Source organism: Protopterus annectens, chromosome 1.part1 (assembly GCF_019279795.1).
Source record: "Protopterus annectens isolate FY-2018-M chromosome 1.part1, PAN1.0, whole genome shotgun sequence".
NCBI lineage: Eukaryota > Metazoa > Chordata > Ceratodontiformes > Protopteridae > Protopterus > Protopterus annectens.
Window position 1 is genome coordinate 1,934,617,372 of NC_056726.1, and position 13,310 is coordinate 1,934,630,681.

The following is a 13,310-nucleotide window of genomic DNA, read 5'->3' on the forward strand; positions in this document are numbered from 1 at the left end:
CTGTCAATGAGGGACACAGGTGGAACCACCTGGGACAAATCTGTGGTTTCCCATCCACCCATCAAGGTTGCACTTGAAGAAGGTTCAGCAAGGTACTCTGTTTGACATGTATGGGAAGTCTATTTCAGAGACAGGGTAGCATCTGGGAGACAAACCTGTCTTTCCAGCAGGTTTTGTTGATGTCGCATATTAGATGTAGGCCTTTCAAGCGGGTAATGCATGAGGAGTTAGACTTAGGAATATGGAGCATCTCTAGTAGGGGATGGTCTGATATTGCCTTGTATTGCAGACACAGATCACCTCTGAACAATCTGTATGATACCTAGTAGAGTGACAGTGATTTGAGCCTGTCCACATAGGACAGGTGTTGGAGGCCATGAATTCTCTTTGTGAAATATTTCTGTGACCTTTCCAGTTGCTGCAGGTGTTTGGAGAGGTACAAACCAAATGGGGCATTTTTACTCAATTATTGGCCTAATGAGGGAGGAGTACAGAGAGGTGATAACCTCCTTTTTTCTGGATGCAATCCCTTTACCTATGAGATGAACCAAGTAAAAGACTTTTCTGATCACTGCCACTTCATGATGGCCAAATGTGAGATTGTTGTCAACCTGAGTACCCAAGTCTCTCACCACAGGTTGTGTGCTTATGGGGTTGCCGTTGATGTGGTAATCAGTAGGGATTGTGTTTTTTCTAAATGGCATGATAATACTTTTTTTTGCATTTAAATTAAGGCCATGACTTTGGCACCAGTCATTTGTTGCTGTGAGGCCCTCTTGCAGTATGTTAACATCATTTAGGAAGTCAATGACATCACCCAGCTTACAGTCATCCACTAACTTGGTCAGCCACAGGCCTTTTGTCTTTGCCTGGACCTCTGAGAAATAGATGCCAAACAGTAGGGATCCCAGGACAGATACCTGGGGAACACTGCTAGTGACAGACTTGCTGTTGGAAGTGGAGGCACCTATTTTGACTTTGTCAGTCCTATCGGTGAGCCAGTTGGCCACCCACCTGATGAGATAGGGATTTACTCCAAGTTGTTTTAACTTTTGGATGATGCCCGAGTAGGGGATTGTGTCAAAGGCCTTGGCCATGTGAAGGTAAGCTGTATGTACTGATGTTCCCTCATCCAGGACCTTGGTGACAGTCTTAAAGACGTCAACCAGGTTCACCAGGCAAGATCTGCCTTTGACAAATCCAAACTGGGTGAAGCTAAGTGCTTCAAGATTGAATATGTCCTTGTTTAAAAGATCCATAATACTATGCTCCATGGCTTTACAAATCAGACTTGTCAAGCTAATGGGGTGATAGTTTCCAGGGTCAGTAGTGGACCCACTTTTGTGCAAGATGATGACAATGGCAGTTCTCCACTCTGCTGGAATGAAGCCTGTACTTAGGCTGCGATTGAATAGAGTGCTCAATGACAACGATAGTTCTTTTATTTATTTATTTATTTATTTTATTTATTTTTATTTTACATTTGTTGACTGGGATAGTCCAGCTGGATACATATCCGTTTTCAGTGGAGGCCCGGGGAGAAAAGCTCCAAGGAACAGAGGTACAAGAGCACATATTACAAACATTACAATGGAAATTGAACATTTAGTATAATACGTTAAATACACTTATGATATTGGAAAAGTTCCAAAGAATAGTGGTACAAGAGCAAATATTCCAAGCAATACAACAGAAATTAGACATTTAGGACAATAAGTTGGTACGCTTCTAATATTGGATTAGAACAATAAGTAAGTAAAAAAGATGGAATCCTAGGAAGAAAGGAGTTGGAAGATAGAGTGTAAAGGTTATAAGGTGACCCATTTGAGTTGGGTTACATAGTGACTAGTCTAGGCCGTATGGGGTCATGGGCATGGGAATTAATCAGGGTTAGGGCATGGGCATAACCATTGGGTTTTTAGAAACGCTCGGAGGTGAATTTTAAATTGGTCCAGAGTGGTCAATTGTCTAAGGTTGCTTGGAAGGGCATTCCATAACTTGCCAATGGAATTGGCATAGAGAGCATCCCCTCCTGAGTTGTTAGGTTTGATGGTCAATACTTGACTAATTTTGGATGACCTAAGGGATGATAGATTTGAATAGGGGGTGAGAATGTTGTTTAGAGAGGGAGTTTTGTCAGGGTGTTTAATGATTTTGAATGCCTCGGTAAGCTGGTTAAGTTTAAGAAGATTAGGCAATTCTAACCATCCTAGTGTTCTAAGGTTTAGGCAATGGTGGGTACGGTAGGGCATACCGGTGATAAATCTAGCTATGTGGTGATAGGCAGTGGATAGTTTATTAAGCTCTTTTTTGTGAAGAAAGGAGAATATAGGGGAGGCATATAGGAGGGTGGAGAGGAGGTGAGTTCTGGCAATGGTTAGCTTGGTGTGAGGGGTTAGGAATTTCTTTATCCTGTACATGGATCCGAGTTTCTTGTTCAGTGTTTTAGTGGTCAGATTCACGTGCATGTCAAATCTAAGTTTGTGGTCTATTGTCACCCCAAGTAGTTTGGTGTGGGAGACTGGATAGATTTTGGTGCCATTGTTAGCAGAGACAACAAAGGTAGGAGTTTGGGTGCTGGGAAATTGTAGACTGGGAGGTGTTGCTGGAGAAGGGAAGAATTAGCCTCTGAAACAAAGAAAAAACACAAAGCCGTCTTCGGTTACACCAGGAACCTCCATGGCAAAGCCAATGTTTGTTCCAAATTAGTACTTAACGGTACCATTTACACTGATCCTGTTGACTTAGCCAACCTTCATTAAGGACAGGCATACATCCAGACTCCTGGAGGCAGGAGATGGTGCAGAATACAGCTTGGGGTACTATTATGTCCCATGGAAGCTGTATTCTTTGACTTGGATAGGGCCTTTAACACTTGATCTACAGAGATGTGAGGTGCTGGAAAAGTATCAGGGATGTCAAATGGGCCTTTGTGGGGATGGGGGGATGTTTGTGCAGAACCTATCTGCTAGCAGGTTGGCTAAGTCAACAGGATCAGTGTAAATGGTACCGTTAAGTACTAATTTGGAACAAACATTGGCTTTGCCATGGAGGTTCCTGGTGTAACCGAAGACGGCTTTGTGTTTTTTCTTTGTTTCAGAGGCTAATTTCAATTCATAATTGACTTTGGCAGTTTTCACTAGTGATCTAATTTGCTTGTTCAGGGTGAGGAGAGAGGTTTTCTGATTTGGAATTTGTTCCTTTTCACCATTGGACAACAGTTTCTTCCTTTTGTTGTAAAGCCTGTTGATAGAAGATGTCCACCAGACAGGTCTGTTTTTCCTTGAGGAGCAGTTTTTAGTTCTGTTGGGAATGGTTGAGTCCATGCAGTTGTATAGGTGCTTGTATACTGCATTGGTGTAGTGTTCAGCATAGTTGTCTGCATCCTATGAGGGGGGGACGGAAGTGGTGTGAATCTACTGAGATCCTCCCTTAGGAGGTTGTAGTCAGCTTTTGAGAAGTTTTTTAGCCTGATTACGGCTGGGTGGGAGTTGTGGGATAGAAACGTTGAATGAGTCAGACCGATGATCTGATCTCACCAGGAAAGAACATACTATGGGAGTGGTGCAATGGTCGCACATGTTGGTGAGGACCAAGTCCAGAATGTTATCTCCAGTTATGGGGGATGCGATGAGTTGGTCTAGAGCATTAGAACTGATGAAGTCAAGGAATTGGGTGAATGCATTAGTGCAGGAATAGTTCACCCAATCTATGGTGGGGTAGTTGAAGTCACCGAAGATCAGGGTGCTAGGGGGTACCTTGATGGAGTCAGGTAGGTCCAGGTAAGAGAAGTAGGTGTACTGAGTCATGGAGGGGGTTCTATAGTTGGCTGTAACTTGGATAGGTGCCTTGGCAACTGTCAGTTGCACCTGGACTAATTCCAGTGCATCATGCTCATAAACCAGTCTGGATGTATGCCTGTCCTTAATGAAGATAGAGACTCCACCACCCTTAGAATTCCCGACCTCATTTCTCTTTCCTCAACCCTGAACCAAGTTTCTGTGACTGCACATACATCAGCATCTTCCAGTGGGAGGACAGCCTCCAGTGAGTGCATTTTCAGGTTAAGGCTACCAGAGTTAAGCAGCATGATCTTCAGTTTGCTTTTTGACAGGTCTTTTATGTTGGAAGATTTGTCTTTGGGACATAGCCTAAAAAGGCACAATGGGAAAGGCAAGAGCCTTGATCACGATCCAGAATCCCAGGGGAGACAGGTGGAGACCCTCTCTGGTAAAACATTGAGGACTGTCAACCATGTCATCCCATGCAGACAGATATTAGATCCCCTTGGAAAGACACCAGAAACTAACCCAATTGTTAAACGCAAATATTTGTTGTTGGTATTGTGGTATCATTCTTGGTGAAGGTAGGATGCTGCTTACGGCTAGGGTCATACTTGTCTGGGACACATACTCTGAGAGCTCAATCATGTCTCTCTTCATATAGTCCAGGGAGGTATATCTCTAGTCACTCACACATACCTGTACCTGTTGTGGAGAGACTTAATAGCGTGCATGATGTGGTGGGTTTTGGCACCTGACAGACAACTGACCGCAACCTTTTCCTTGTTGAGTCTGATGAGGGGGACATTGGTGTGTCTCACAATAGAGTCGCCAATAACTAGTACATTTGGTTTATTGTTATGCCTTATGGGATGTGTTTGTGAGACACTGGTGTGTTGCCTTCTGTGAGTGATGTGCTTGGTGTTATGTGTGGAATTCTTGTGAGTGTGCTTTTGCAGGTCTCTCCTGTTTAGGTAAGTTTTTATTGAGGATGCTGCATAGGTGGGTTTATGTTGTGCTTGGCTATGTGATGTGGTTGGTGTGTTGTTTGTGCTGGAAATCTCCTCTTTGTCAGGAGTACTGACTGTGGCATGAGAGAGCATGGATTCCAGGTTACTGATGTAGATGCACTTCTTGCAAATAGAAGAGTTATGTGCTAAGAGAAGAGGGCTGTCAGTGAACATGAGGCAGTTGCTACACTGTCTCAGTATGCCTATATCGACCAGGCTGGCAGGAGGAACTGATTTGTTCTGAATACTTGGCTGACTTATGGAGAGAGGGTTTTGATTAGGGTTTGTCCATAAGAGTGTAGACCACAAAAACCTTTTTAAATGTAAAATAACTGGACTGAAGCACAAGTGCTAAAACCAAAACTTAGATGCTTAGAATAGCAGATAAATGTAATCAGGCTATTAACAAGCAGCAATAAATGCAGCAGAATAAGAGGACATGAACACTTAAGAGCACACAGCAAAGCAAAATAAGGTAATAAAGTAGGTAGAACACAGTTACAGTAAGAGCAGCTGAATAAAGTGTAATTTTTTTTAAGTGGGGAGGAGGGAAGCAGGAGATAATTGAAGATTAAGAAACTAAGGGTAGCAATGGTAATAAAAAGTTTGAACTTCTTCAGGAACCGGAAAAGTGTTCTGATGAAATTGTGGCATCTGCTACAGAGAATGGGGGCCACCACCATCACCCAATTCAAAAGATAAAGTGGCCCCACTGCATCCATAAAGGATTAAGTGATAGCTAGACAGCCCACACAAACTTGTTTCAATGATCAGTCCACAAAGGGCAATCTGTATCTAACAGAATGCTGGGAATATGCACTGCTATCCTGGGTATTGGCATAATGGTTAAGGTCTTCACCTCCCATGCACAAGGTACACATTTTGATTCTGACCTCTAGACAATGCTAGTATGGAATTTGAATATTCTTCCTATGATGTTCCTCCCACATCCTCAAAACATTCTGAAAGTTTCAACTAAAAACTCACCCAAAAATGGAGTTGTGGGCAGCAGCACCAACTACTTTAGATATCTACTGTGGTGTTCATTATTCTCAATATAAGAGGACATGCATCACAGACTGCACACCTTGGAAGGCCAGCCACTCAGCATTGTAAAATATTGCTCTAGGTGATTTGGTCTTGTTGACTAATATCAGCAAATGAGCATAGGTATTTGCATGGGATAAGTGGATGGAGGGCCTGGCCTACTTTGACTTATGCCACAAACCTATGCTAATTGTGAGAGGGGTGTATATGTCCCTATTGGCCAGTGTGTTGTTACCATAAAACCCAGCAGCCCTGGGTCAATAAACTACTGGCCAGCTGGTGTACAATTGCCCAGCTTGGGTTACCTGGGATAGCTCTGTTAAGTGAAAGCTGAACATAAAACCACTCACCTGACAAACACGAACTAAGAATTGATACACTCAATGAAAGTTCACTGATAAGATGGAGGTTGGAAGTGGATGGCATGACTTTAAGGAGGAGGAGGCAGGATGGAAGGGCAGTGCAGCAAAAACATTTGGCTTGGTATTTCGAGTCTTCTACTCAGAAGAAGGACAGGCTAGAAATGATGTGGGCATTGTAGTGAGTGAGAGGCTTCAGAAGATGGTTTAGGATTTCATTAGAATTGGTGATGCACTCATGGCAATCAGAATCCCGTGTAATGAGAGGGTAGTATTCACGATCTTTGTCTATACCCCACAGAAGGGTTGTGATATTAAGAAAAAGAGTGCATTCAGTCAACAGTTGCAAGACCTACTTAGTAAAGTAGGAAAACATGAATTTGTGGTAATAATGGGTGACCTGAATGCACACAGTGGTACAGACAGAACAGGATATAAGCACAGCCTAGGTTCACATGAGTGAGGCAGGAGGAATAAAGAAGGAGAGTCCATTCTAGACTTCTGTCTGGCAAATAGCTTTGTGGTGGCCAACACATGGCTCACCAAAACAGACAGTCACAAGATCACATACAAGAATGGCCAATATGCTCAGGTAGACATCCTTGTATTAAGAAAAGGACAGTGGGAGTAAAATTAGTGATTTCCAAGTCATAAGCACAAAACCACAAACTTAAGTAAAACAGTTCACTACGAGAAATGCTAGAAAACAAACCAACCTTATGTAAAAAATAAGGTCTTCAGCTTGGTCTCTGTTGACCTTAGACTCTTATCTTACCACTGCTTGCAGCTGGTTGTGGCAACCAGTAGTCTATGCTGTGGACTGATAGTTTTACTGGGATGACTTGGAAATCAGAAGAACCGAGTAACGTAAAAAAGAAAGTTTTTAATGACAAAGCTTTCAGGTCAAAAACCCTTCATCAGTGTTTCCAACATCTCCTACTACAAACGGTTGTGTACAATTTCAAATAACTCACAGAAAATCAGAATACAGAAATAATTACCTTAAAGACAACTACACACAAAAAATCACATATACACTCTATAAATAAAATATATCCCTAAACATTAAAGATGTGTGTATATATACACATATTTGTATTGATTTAATAATTATCTATTTCATACATTTAGTGTAAGCAGTTCTGTCTATGTTTCAGTATAGTTTTAATAGATACCATCTGGTTTTGACCATATTTCTGATCAGCACACAATATTAAAATTACTTATAGGTTCATAGGTTCTAGGCTATCTGCCCTAGGGCATTTATAAGCCTAGCCAGAGTGTGTTTGGCTTTCGCCACCCATTTTAAATTAATTTTGCTATGCCTTTTTTTGAGGTTAGTATACTGTGCCTCTGTCTAACAGTGACACAGAAGTGATAGCAGGGGGAAACCTATGATCTCCCATCCACTCATCAAGATTCCTCTTGAAGAGAGTCAATGTGGGACTCTGCCTAACCTGGACTGGGATTTTATTCCAGAGTGAAGGGAGCCTCTGGGTTATGAATCTGTCCCTCCAGCATGTCCTATTTATTTCAGTGCTGAGGTTCAAGTCTCTCGAGCACGTAGCTCGATGGGATTTGGATTTTCTGAGGTGCAGCATGTCCATTAATTCCGGGTTGGACATGGCTTTATACGGCAGGCACAGATCGCCTCTGAGCAGGCGGTATGCCACTGAGTAGAGCTGGAGTTTCTTTAACCGGGCAGCATATGTCATCTGTTTGAGCCCTTTGATCCTCTTGGTGAGGTATTTTGGGGTCTTTCCAGTTGCTGCAGGTGTCTGGTAAGGTACATCCCAAAAGGGGCATTGTACTCAATTATGGGCCTGATGAGGGATGAGTAAAGAGGTACAATGACCTCCCCTGATCTAGATGTGAATCCCTTCATGATTAGGTGGGCTATATAAAATGTTTTTCTAACCACTTTGGCCACGTGGTTGTCAAATGAGAGATTGCTATCAACTTGGGTCCCCAGGTCCCTAATGACTTCTTCTGTACATAATGGATTACCACCTATGTGGTAATTTGTGGGCACTTTGTTTTTGCCAAAGGGGATGACTATACACTTTTTGGCGTTTAGCTTCAGGCCATGGCTCTGGCACCAGTTGTCTGTTTCTATGAGGCCCTTTTGGAGGATGCTTGTGTCAGCTGGAGAGTTGATTATGGCGCCCAGTTTGCAGTCATCTGCGAACTTGGTCAGCCACAGTCCTTCCGTGTTGGCCTGTACCGAGAAATATATACCGAACAAGAGAGGTCCCAGGACTGAGCCACTTGTAACTGGTTTGGAGTCTGACATGGCTCCAGCAATTCTAACCATGTGGGTTCTGTCCTTGAGCCAGTTTGCAACCCATCTAGTGACATAGGGGTTTATATTTAAGCTGGTGAGCTTATCTATAATGCCCGAGTGGGGTATTGTATCGAAGGCTTTTGCGAGGTCCAGGTAGGCTGTGTGGACCACCTTCCCCTCGTCAATGGCCTTGGTGACTGTTTCAAAGAAATCGACCAGGTTTAAGAGGCAGGATCTGCCCTTAACAAAGCCAAACTGGGTAGGATCTAGTGTCTGTAGGTCCCCAATATATTTATTTATGAGGTCCATGATGATCCTTTCCATAGCTTTGCAGACCAAGCTAGTCAGGCTTATGGGGCGATAGTTTCCAGGATCCGCTGAGGCACCACCTTTGTGGAGAGGGACCACTGTTGCTGTATGCCACTCTTTGGGTACATATCCTGTAGTAAGGCTAAGATTGAACAGTAGTTTTATGTTTGGGTTTAGCTCTTCTTGGAGTTCATGTAGGACGCAGCCGGGACACCATCTGGTCCCATTGATGCTGTGTTTTTTGCTTTGGAGAGGGCGGCTCTTACCTGAGCATCTGAGATGTCAGGGGGGCAGCACTCTGTTGGGATAGATATTTGCCCTTTTGGTGGGGAGAGGGTTTGCACTGAACCTGTCAGCTAGGATGTTGGCAATGTCTGTGGGCTCGGTGTATTTTTGTCATTTTGGACTAATTCTGAGCATATCTGGGAATTCCCACCCAGGTTCCTAACATAACTAAAGAAAGCCTTGTGATCATCCTTAGTGTCCTGTGCAATTTTTCTCTCAAAGCTGGCCTTAGACGATTTTATGAGTGCCCGTAGTTTTTTTGCTAATACTGATCAGAGATGCCTTCCCTTTTTGGGATTTTGCTCTATCATGTAGTAGCTTCCTCCTTCTATTGTATAGTTTGTTTATGGCTGGGGTCCACCAGACAGGACATCTGCCTTTGGAGGATTGGGTCTTGGTTTTATTTGGGATTGCATGATCCATGCATTCCTGAAGGTGTTCATAGAATGTGTTTATAAAGGATTCTGCGGTCTGGGCCATTATATTCGACCATTTCCAAGTTGTTATTAAAATCACCTCTCCTAATGCCCCTAGTGACTTGGTCTATAACTCTACATGTAAAACAACGAGATGGATCAGCTTCATTAACATATTTAGCTAAAGCATTCAGTAAAACATTATGTCTGATGCTCAAATTATGTTCTATGATTCTGTCCTTAAGTCTCCTAGTTGATTAAATATAAGTGGATTTTAATATTGTGTGCAGATCAGGAATCTGGTCTCTACCAGATGGTATCTAGTAAACCTGTAATGAAACATAAAAAGAACTGCTTACACTAAATGTATGAAATAGATAATGATTAAATCAATAAAATATGTGTATGTACATATATATATATATATATATATATATATATACACACACACACATCTTTAATGTTTAGGAATATATTTTATTTATATAATGTATATGTGATTTGTTTGCGTGTAGTTGTCTTTAAGGTAATTATTTCTGTATTCTGATTGGCTGTGAGTTATTTGAATATTATATAAAACCTTCTGTAGTAGGAGATGCTGTGTACACTGATGAAGGGTTTTGACCTGAAAGCTTTGTCATTAAATACATTACTCGGTTCATTTTTTTCTAGTATTTCTCGTAATGAACTGTTGTTTTACTTAAGTTTGTGGTTTTGTGCTTATGCTGTTTATTCACCTGAGCTTAAAACATAATTAGTCTTACAGAACATCTCACAGTCATTCTACTCTTCTAACAGACCTTTGGGTCTTGGTTCCACACTCTATTGTTTTATCCATTGACTGTTAAAATGAGTCAAAAACTAAATGAATTGCTGCTGGGACTACCTAATCCTTTGCTCTCTTTTATGGCTTCCAGTGATGACAACTTGCTAAAGATGGAAAGTAACCATAACCAGGAGTTTACTGAGCTGCTAAATAAACTGGAACAAAAGGTAGAGAAATTTAAGGTACTGCAGTGGCAACGGTTTAGTTTTTCTGTGTATTTAGAATTGGGTATTGTGCTACGGGGGCTACGAATATTGAAAATGTCTTCTTAGGGCAACACTTACCCTGTACTTTTAAAAACGTGGCGAGAACTTAACTTAAAATTGGGGACTAGACTATATGTCCCTGATGAATGATTATTCACCATGTAACATTCCATGTTAGTATGTGTAAGTAGCACTATATATGTACTTTTAACATTCCATCTATGTACTGTCAACATTCAAGTTTGTTTTGGTTTTAATTTAATTCTAGGACTTGCTAGTTTTTCTTGGGGTAATTACTTAGTTAATTAATTAACTGTAAAGCACTGATGCAATAGTCATGTGACTAAGTGGAACAAGTATTTAACACTATCACCAATTATGTGCTGGTATTTGAGGAAGTCCAGTCACAGTACTGGACGAAAAGTGCTTTTGAAATCATTGTGGTTCATTTTATTTTATTTTATTAAACCAACTTTTTGTACATCACTACTTCGTTTGCCAGTTTTTGTGTTTATTTTAATTTTGTTATTTTGGTTTTGCGCTGACACTAGTTCGTATACGTTATGGCATCCGAAGAGGTCGAAGACTATGAAGTTCCACTTGAGCAGAGTTTCCAAAGCTTGGTAGGTGAAGTAGGGAACCTCTCACTACTACTAGGACTAATGACTAAATGCTTGGATGATTTAGCAAGTAGGGTTGAAGCACTATCTCAAAACCCTACGACTCATTCACAGTATGGTACAATTTCACAGAATGAAGAATATCGTAACGACCAATTTCCAGGAACTTTTTCTACAAATGTTGGTGCTAATACAAGAGACAACAACAACGCGAATATTCAAACAAGTCAGGTAATTTTATCTACACAAACTTGTGTTTGACTGGAGCGAATGCTACTACAATAACCACTCTGAGAAGTCAACCTTGTACCACTGCAGGATAACAACTACCTAATCAATAGTCTAACCACATTTCAAGGCTTATTGGAGCACTGGACTTGGTAACGTGGCTACGAGCTTCTCCTATTTTATCATCCTACACTTTAGAACCAAACCCAGTGCAACCACCTGGAAATGATGAGCAGACACTAGTGGGAGATTTAAAAACTTTGGACTACAAGTTGTTTAAATTTAAGAAACTACAACTTGAACTTTCATATTTTACCAAAAACCTGAGACAGAATGTCATTCCTGAAGGTCTTATATCCTGGCAATACCCTACGGGGCATGTTGCAGAATCATTATTTCATAAAGAGCTCTTAGGACTATTCGATCAGCAAGGTAAAGACCTGATGAACTTAATGTGTAAACATTGCAAGGTCCAAGCAGATGAGATTCCAGTGGAGGTAGAAGATTTGATTAAAAACATTGCAAACCACCCTGAATTTGTTCGTTACAACTATGACTATTAGCGTATTTTTAATAGCATCAACCAACAAGTTGAGAAGCTTAAATTTAACAAAATAAAAAAACTGGAAAGGGATGTTAATGACTATAAAAATGGGACTGCTTACCTTAGTCCACCCCCTTCACAAACATGGAATGGTACAGTCCAATGGAAGCAAGTATTCATAGTTAACAACAGTGCGAGTAACCAATGAAGAACAGAAATACAAGAAATAACACATAATGGACAAAAAGAGAAACAAATTAATAGTGGGTCCGTTGTTGTTAACAACAATGCTTCAACTAGTGAGAACAATAGTATGAATCAAACGAACATGTATTGTGACGCAGTACAAATGAGCCGACAAAATTTTCACCAGGCAGAGAACAGATATCAGAAAGAAGTAATGGAGCACCAACAGAACCATTACAACACCAGGGGGAAAGCAAGAACCAAAAGGTAGATATTTATAAACCTATTTGTGACATTTTAACAAACGCAGAAGGTGACTTCCAGATATACAACTTTTCTGGACAACACATTGATAAAAGGGTCACTGTTTTCAAAAGGTTTAACTTTTGTTCCTACATGCTGTGCCGACTTGGCCAAAACGTTACTTGACTTTAAAATGTACGTTAGGAAACTTAATTTATCAGTGTTTTTTAACAACAGTGAATCTATGCATAGTGAACTGTACGTTTCTAGTATATTTAATCCCCCAATGCATCCTACATTACGCATGTTTGATCAGATATGTGAACTAGATATTAGAGCACTATTGAACACGCAGAGTAATAGCTACACTAATATTAGTTCACTTGAAAGGGATCTGTTGAATGACATTAGAAGTAAAGCGCTGAGAATGATGAAACCAGATAAGGGGGGAGGACTCGTTTGTATGAGTAATGAGAATTACAAATATAGAATGAAGAAAGTATTAAACACTGGGGTCTCCTTTAGATTACCGAACCGACAATTCACTGACACGCAGAAGACCAAGACGAAACGACCGACAGGTAAGTTGACCGAAACGGTGATTTGCCAACAGCTGAAAGACCGACAAGGGTAACGTGTGAGCGCGACTCGGTAAGTGTGCGATAGTGACGGATTTAGGAGTGGTCAGGTAAGTGTGCGATATTGTGCGATTTGGGTGTGGGAAAGGTGAGTGTGCAGCAGTGTCGGAGTTAGGGTTCGGGTAAGGTAAGTGTGTGATAGTGACGGACTGTAGTTTAGGGACGGGTTAAGTGAGTTAGGTTTAGAGTGCAGGTAGGGTGAGTGTGCGATAGTGACGGGCTTTATGTTGTAGGGTGGGTTAAGTGAGTTAGGGTTAGGGTGCAGGTAGATTAAGTGTGCGATAGTGACAGTCTTTGGGTGTAGGGGTGGGTTAAGTGAGTTAGGGT